The sequence below is a fragment of the Malaya genurostris genome, chromosome 3 (genome assembly GCF_030247185.1).
Source record: "Malaya genurostris strain Urasoe2022 chromosome 3, Malgen_1.1, whole genome shotgun sequence".
Taxonomy (NCBI): domain Eukaryota; kingdom Metazoa; phylum Arthropoda; class Insecta; order Diptera; family Culicidae; genus Malaya; species Malaya genurostris.
This window is the reverse complement of record NC_080572.1, coordinates 12,416,236-12,423,631: the sequence shown is the minus strand read 5'-3', so window position 1 is coordinate 12,423,631 and position 7,396 is coordinate 12,416,236. Positions and strand designations below refer to the sequence as shown.

General features: G+C 37.3%; 2 long non-coding RNA genes across 2 annotated transcripts; one reads left to right on the top strand and one right to left on the bottom strand.

The window, feature by feature from the left end:
- The first annotated feature begins 2,558 nt into the window (after positions 1 to 2,558).
- Positions 2,559 to 3,534, top strand: LOC131438739 (uncharacterized). The gene is made up of 3 exons (XR_009230979.1): positions 2,559 to 2,737; positions 2,803 to 3,302; positions 3,355 to 3,534. It is a non-coding gene; the product is annotated as an uncharacterized LOC131438739 (long non-coding RNA).
- Positions 3,535 to 4,028: 494 nt separating this feature from the next.
- LOC131438740 (uncharacterized) lies at positions 4,029 to 4,734 on the bottom strand. Its single transcript, XR_009230980.1, has 2 exons — positions 4,388 to 4,734; positions 4,029 to 4,328 (listed from the first exon to the last, which is right to left on the bottom strand). It is a non-coding gene; the product is annotated as an uncharacterized LOC131438740 (long non-coding RNA).
- Between the last annotated feature and the right edge of the window lie 2,662 nt (positions 4,735 to 7,396).

Sequence of the window (7,396 nt, the reverse complement as noted above, 5' to 3'; positions counted from 1 at the left end):
TTGTCACACAGATCTTGGATTAACGAAGAACGATTATCATCATATAAGCAGCCCCATCCTGTACCATGCGAGTTAAAGTCCCCTAAAACCAGCCGCGGTGAAGGAAGAAGTTCTATGATGTCTGCAAGCCGACGATGCCCTATCGAGACTCTGGGAGGAATGTAGATAGAAGCTATACATAGATCTTTGCCTTTAATATTAATTTGGCAAGCAACAACTTCAATTCCCGGTGTCGAGGGGAGGTTAATACGATAAAATGAATAGCACTTTTTAATCCCTAAAAGTACCCCTCCATAAGAGTCTTCTCGGTCCAGGCGGATTATGTTAAAATTATGGAAGTCGAGGTTGATGTTAGAAGTAAGCCAAGTTTCACTCAAGGAGAATACATCGCAATTATGAGTATGTATTAAGTGTTTGAAAGAATCAAGTTTTGGGATGATACTTCTGCAATTCCACTGAAGCACAATGATCATATCTTCGATTCTCAGTGGTAAATTATCCATCAAAAGATACAACCGCTGCAAGGAGGGGCCATTGTTCAGTCAACTGTTTTAAAAATGTCCTTACTGTTGGCAGTAGAGCAGTTAGGAAGCTTTTCAGAGGATCAGTAATATTGAAGGCTGTTAATATCCAGTCCACGATATCAGAAAATTTCAATAATCCAGCGTTTGTTGGATTTTCTGGTTGTGCTTTGGGGTCATTCGGGTTTTTTGATGCCCCAGGAAGTGCTGGGTACTCCTTATCATCCCTAAGTTTTTTGAACCCAGGAGGTGTTTGCTTCGGTTTTGAGTCAGCACTTTTTGTTTCCGTTTGGTTCTTTTGTGACGAAGAGGACAGTCTGAGGCCTTTACGAGGAAGCTTGGGAGAAGCCAGATTTTGTCTTTTCCTGCTTCCTTCAACCTGTGTGTAGGAAGGTCCTTCGCCTGGGTCGTCAGAGGTATCCTCTTCAACTGGCAAGATTGCAAACGGGTTCTCAGGGGTCGATGGAGTGGTTATTTTTAAGATTTCCGCATAAGAACGTTTGGAACGTTCTTTCACGGATCGCTTCAATTTCTCCGCACGCTGTATGTACGTAGGGCACACCGAAAGATCATGAGGATTCTCCCCGCAGTAGCAACACTTTTCCACTGCTCTTCTGCTGAGATCGTCCTCATGGGCCTCTCCGCATTTGCCGCATCGCAGTTTGTTGCAACAATAGGTTGCCGTATGACCTAGCTGTTTGCAGCTTGTACAATGCATTACCCGCGGTACATACAGCCGAACAGGTAGACGAACTCCACTCACTACCAAATAATTTGGAAGTGCAGATCCGGCAAAAGTCACGCGAAATGAGTCCGATTGGTAAAATTTATCATCTATCGATTTGGAGTGCAATTGCTTGCACTCCAAAATTTTCACTGGTTGAAGGTCGGGGTTTTTGAAACGGCCTACCCCGTCCTTCATCAGATCTTCGATTGTCAGACTTTCATCACGGACCACACCGTCGATCTCCACCACATGAGACGGGACATACACGCGGTACTCCTTCGTGAACAACTCGCTGGTAGCAATCTCGTTTGCTTGCTTCAGGTCGGACACAACAACGCGTAACTTGTTTGGCGAAACCTTATCTATTGTTTTTATTGCCGAGTAATGTTTTTCCAGGTCCCGAGCAATATTTAGAACTCTGAGAGACTTTAATTTGGGCCGGAAGTATACCACCCACGGACCCCCCGAGCCATCGTCTTGGTAAACTTTTTGGCGAGCAGGCAATATCTTAGAGGGAGATGGAGGCATCGGAGAGGGAGATGGCATCGGAGAGGGAGATGGTATCGGAGGGGGAGATGGTATCGGAGGGGAAGATGGTATAGGAGGGGTAGATGGCATCTCGGAAGCAAACTCAGCCTCTAAATGTTCTTCGTTCATTCGTTCAGCTTCGCCCTCCTCCGAGACACCCCCACTGTCATCAATATTCATATTTAAAGTGCGGGAGTAAAGAAGTCTCCCGCACTTGAAATGAGAAAGAAAGAAATAAAATGAAAAGAAAATATATGAATAGTAAAAGTTGAAAGAAAAAGTTTGAGAAAATACTTAACAGTATGTCACGGTAAGCTGTTAGGTGAGTTGCTCCTTCACTCCTTCGTTGTGCTTCAGCGTGACCTTGACTCAGGATTTGGCTGCTGCGATGCGGGTAGCAAACAATAGAAATAACTGCTGCCCGAGGATACCACAATAGCGTCTACTGTCGATACCGATACAAAACCGGTGCACAGACAGAACTCACTTGCGGGGATGCTACTTTTTATCACTTTTATTTAATGCCTATACTACAGCCTCTGCTGTGATAGGCACCTTCGTCTTACCGATGTCGATTGTTAAAAAAACGCGTGTGCTCACTTCGAACATTCGGTTACGAATGCATTTTTTTTTCTATATTTGAAACACAGATAAAACGCTGCTGAGGCTGCCAGTTTATTTTGTTATAATTTCTAATTTTAAATTTTAAAACTGACATAAATTATGCATCTAGAACTAGAACCAAATACAAATAATAATACCCCTAAGTCCCATACAAACGAACCGCCAATGTTTGATTCACAGCATGAACAAGTAAGCCTAGCAAATATCTCCCTTTCGTTGCGATAGTGTGAAAATGTGAAAGGAGATCGTTTCTGGCAACGCTTTATGCTAGTTGCTACGGTGCAAAACAAACTTGTTTGTTTATGTTTATCGTTGCTGTATTGCAACAAATTCAAAGGTACACTCCAGCTAATCGATGGATGAAGAATTGCGTTATAAGAACATTTGTTTGCTCTGTCATAGCAAATTTGTGGACACCATGCTTAATGCACTGATAAAAGGACAAGTTACGAAAATTCAGTCCAAAACCGAAAAAAAACAACGCGCAACAGGATATTTCCGTCAATGTGGAAAGGCCAGAAGAATGAACGTATCGGGAAATAAACTAGTTCCCGTTAACGTGCAGAGAAATACTAAAATTACAAAACCTGACGATACGCAAATTGTTTTAAAGTAATCTAATGTGATTAAACCACATTGTATTATCCTGATCATACATACCGTTATAGAGATTTGAAGCATATACCAATAAAAGAAATTTTGCAAAAGTATTCTAGATACGAAACAGAGATGAAGAACATTTTCAACAAGTATAAAAAATTTAGCGAAAGGCAATGGCCAAATTACAAAACGAGAAATTTGTGCTCTGGTCAGATGTGGTCATGATTATGACTGACGACCAAATGTATGAAATGGCACGCTTCTTAGAGCAAAAATTATGTTCCCAAGAAGAGCTTGGAATGGTAATGATATTCATATTTTTATTCTACTTAAATTTAGTATTACGTATTTCAGTATACAGAATTTATAGATGCTGTTCTATTAGGGGAGTGGGCCCTTCGTATTTTCATGGACCAGTTCAAATTCCATCATAAGGACGATGCTTTACAACATATCAAACTGCAGGAACAGGAATTCAGTAAATAAAACTCAACTCCGTCTGCAAATATATAAGCCCATAAGCCACACACACACATGTACACCAAATATATATATATATATATATATATATATATATATATATATATATATATATATATATATATATATATATATATATATATATATATATATATATATATATATATATATATATATATATATATATATATATATATATATATATATATATATATATGTGTGTGTACATATAGCTTCCAAGATAATCAGAAAATAGATTTTTCGCTACTACTGATCTATGAATTTCGAGCTTGCTTTTTGAATTATCAAGGTAGATTATTATTAGAACTTAATTTATAATAATACATGCATGCATTCTAGAAAATCAAGTTAAACAACGCAAATTGTCGGATACTTGAAAAAGACCGCGAACAAACGAGATTTATCAGCCCGCATGTATGACTAATTTAAATAACATTCCAAAGTACTTATTTTTGTTTTATTAGTTGCTGTAAGCATTAGAAATTATCTGAGGAAAGCTTTCGGTTAGCATTGTAAATAAATGGTAATTGCAGTTGATGGAATGTATTTTTATTCTGTAACCTCACTTTAATAATATACTGTCTTATTAATGAACCGACCTTCGTACCGTTTCTTTTACTTGTTTGACCATCGCCAGAAGAAACACCCAAATCAGTTGCAAACATCTTCCACTTTGTTGTTGTTGTTATATTTTCTTGTTTTTGGCTTGAGGACCGTAGCCTCATATCCGCCACTGTCTTCTCTTCCACTTTGATATGCCATCGTGATCGTTGTCAATTTTTACAAAGGATTTTTGAAATTTGGTCTAACCGGGAATCATCTAAAATCTGCTGAAAAACATACGAGATTGTTTATCATAATTTAAAATGTTTTTTTTTAACCTTACTTTTCTTATAACCGACATCAGTTCATCGATTCGCACCAATTCCTCGCTAACAGCGCCTGTTGGCCCATCATCATCAGTAGTAGAGTGACTATAATCAGAGTGGCGACAGCTGTTCGTTTGGAATGACAGCTCCCAGTTCCAAACGAGCAAACGACCTGTCAATTCAATGTAAAGCTAATGGAATGTTTTGAATTGTTGCCAAAATTACGGATGAGATGTCGTCACTCTGGTTATAGGCACTCTAATCAGTAGTACGTTTTTTGACGGCGATCACTCCAGTATTACAATATCTCGGTTAATATTATAGTTCCCCTGACTTCGCTTGTGTTTACATATTTTTCACTACAATAAACAGTAACTATGGTGAACTTGTTCTTACCCTTCAGTGTTGCTAGTTTTCTAGGAAATTCGTTAAAGTACATTGTCACTCTGACAGTGTATCATGACAATGTACCGCACGATGCAAAATGTGTCCTTGAAAATTTGTCGGAGTACTCCGTATTATAATTTGTATTTGCTAGAACACTCCTGAATATGCCCTAACAATAAATCAATAGTTCCACGACAAAAGGGCCTAACCGCAAATGAGACCCTCTCTTTGATGAATGTCGGCCGAATGCGGTTTGACCTTAAGACGCTAAATATAAAATCAATTTGGTAAATCGTGGAAGAAAAAGTAAACAAAGAGAAACTGTCATTTGCAGTTAGGCCCTTTTGTAGTGGGACTATCGAAATAATTCTGCGATACTTCATCCGTGAACAATGTTGCCAGGTATACCGATTTCTCGGCATTATTACAGATTTTTCACCTCTATGCCGCAATCAGAGATGCCATTTATACAGATTTATCTGTATTATACAGATTTTTACATACGCATACAGATTTAATACAGAGTACAGATTTTATACAGATATTCTAAATTTTATACAGATTTATACAGATGTCACATAAAGTAAGAAAGATAAAGTTAAACTATTTCGCCTGAGCTATCTATTAGTATCTATTTTCGCGTTTCGTCTTCGGCTTGTCAGTGCTTAAAGCAGTTCAAACTTAACTGCCATCTCGCGCCTAGCAGTTCAAATTATACCGCTAAGCATACGCAAAGTTTGCACTATTTATGCAATCCTCAAATAATATTGCACAAGTGCCATATTATTTCTGATGTCTCAGGCGTAAACGAGTGACGGCTTATTACTGGCCGTCGCAAAATGTAAACATTTAAGGGTTTTGTTGGTTATTTTGTTTCTATTTCTTCGCGTTTCGCCTTCGATGAGTCAGTGCTTAAAGCATTTCACAGTTTTTGCAGAAACCAACAAAACCTCTAAATGTATCTATTAGTATTTGATTGCAGTGACGAGATAAAACATTATTAATCAACGGACAAATAGCACATTGAAACGGAGATCTTTCATGCAGATAATGAAAACTAAAATACATTTATAATTTGGAACCAATTTGAACTGATATTCAAGTCATGGCATCATGAAACTTTGTCAGTCCGAGAGTTGTATGACTTGACTTGACGTTGAATATTGGGCGTTGGGTTCCAAGTCAACTTATGAAGTCAACATTTTCAAACTATTTAATTTCGTCGTTGAATTCTGAGCGCGTCAATGACTTACGAAAATGTGAAGAATGAATGCTCATTATATCTGTTATCTTAGCATTACTTTATTGAAGAAATTTCATTTCATTAGTGAATACAGATAAATACAGATTTTTTATGCAAAGCAATACAGATTTTCTATGAAAATATCTGGCATCTCTGGCCGCAATACAGATATGTACTCCTAAAAAACCGACAATTCACGAATCATACAGATAAATACCGGTTTTGGTTTTTAGACATGAGAAAATGTTGTCAAGGAACCTTTTTTGCTCACCTTAATGAGCTTTGGTGCCATGTGCTTATGAAATTCTGATACCGATAGATTTTTGCGCCGAATACAATTTTTGGACAAATGACCTGACAACGCTGTCCGTGAATGAAAAATGGGGGCAGAGATGCCAGGTGAAAATATCAAATATCTTCAGGCAGGATTGAAAAAGTCTGTGAACTTGAAAAATAGTCTTCTTGGCAAAATAGGCTAGAAAATCTGTGGTTTTACAGAATAATCTGTGAATATGGTAACTTTGGTTGCTATCACTCGCAACTTTGCCAGGTATACCAATGTTCTAATAAAATACCGTTTACTATATTTTCATTTTTCATAAAGATAAATATTGCTTTATGTTGAATTGACGAAAGGTGTTGGTGAAATCGTTTTTTCACGCATTAAAACGATCGAGTCACAGTTGTTTTTTTATCACAGATGTAACAGATAGATTTTTGTGACTAAAACAGATTTTCGAACAAAATATCCGGCATCTCTGATCAACCACGTCCCCAAACCCTAAAAAAATGCATCTTGAACAGTTTTAAACATGAGGAAAATCTATAACCAGCTCCGAACTATCTATTAAGTTCACTGTTTTGTGTATTTTTTCGTGAATGTAAATACTAATCAATAGTACAGTTAAAATGATAAGTTCACTGTGTTTTGTTAAAATTATTCTGGGTAGGCTTCGTTGCTTTAAAAAATATCATCCACATATTCAACTGTAAAATTATCGAACTTGCGATTATGTAGACACAGAGTAACAATATGTTTTGAAACAATATAACAACATCTATAAGTAACATTATAGGTGTATAGATTAATTTGGAATAGTCTAAGTATATAACTAATCAAATTTGAATTCTAATCTAGTGCTTTCTGTTTTTTTTCAGATATTAAAATTTGCGCCGTACTGCTTTTGTTGAACACTGTGTTGGCTTCTATTTCCGTCGCTGCAAGATACAAACCGACGATTACTGTAGCGCAAGATGATACCATTATTTTCGTCTATGATGAACCTGAAGTGGTCTTGAAGGTGAAAAACGTTATTGCTGGATATATAGAACGTAATTTACCTCCTACCCCGAAGCTAGTGTGTATTGGAAGTGATATTGATAATCTGAGACAAAA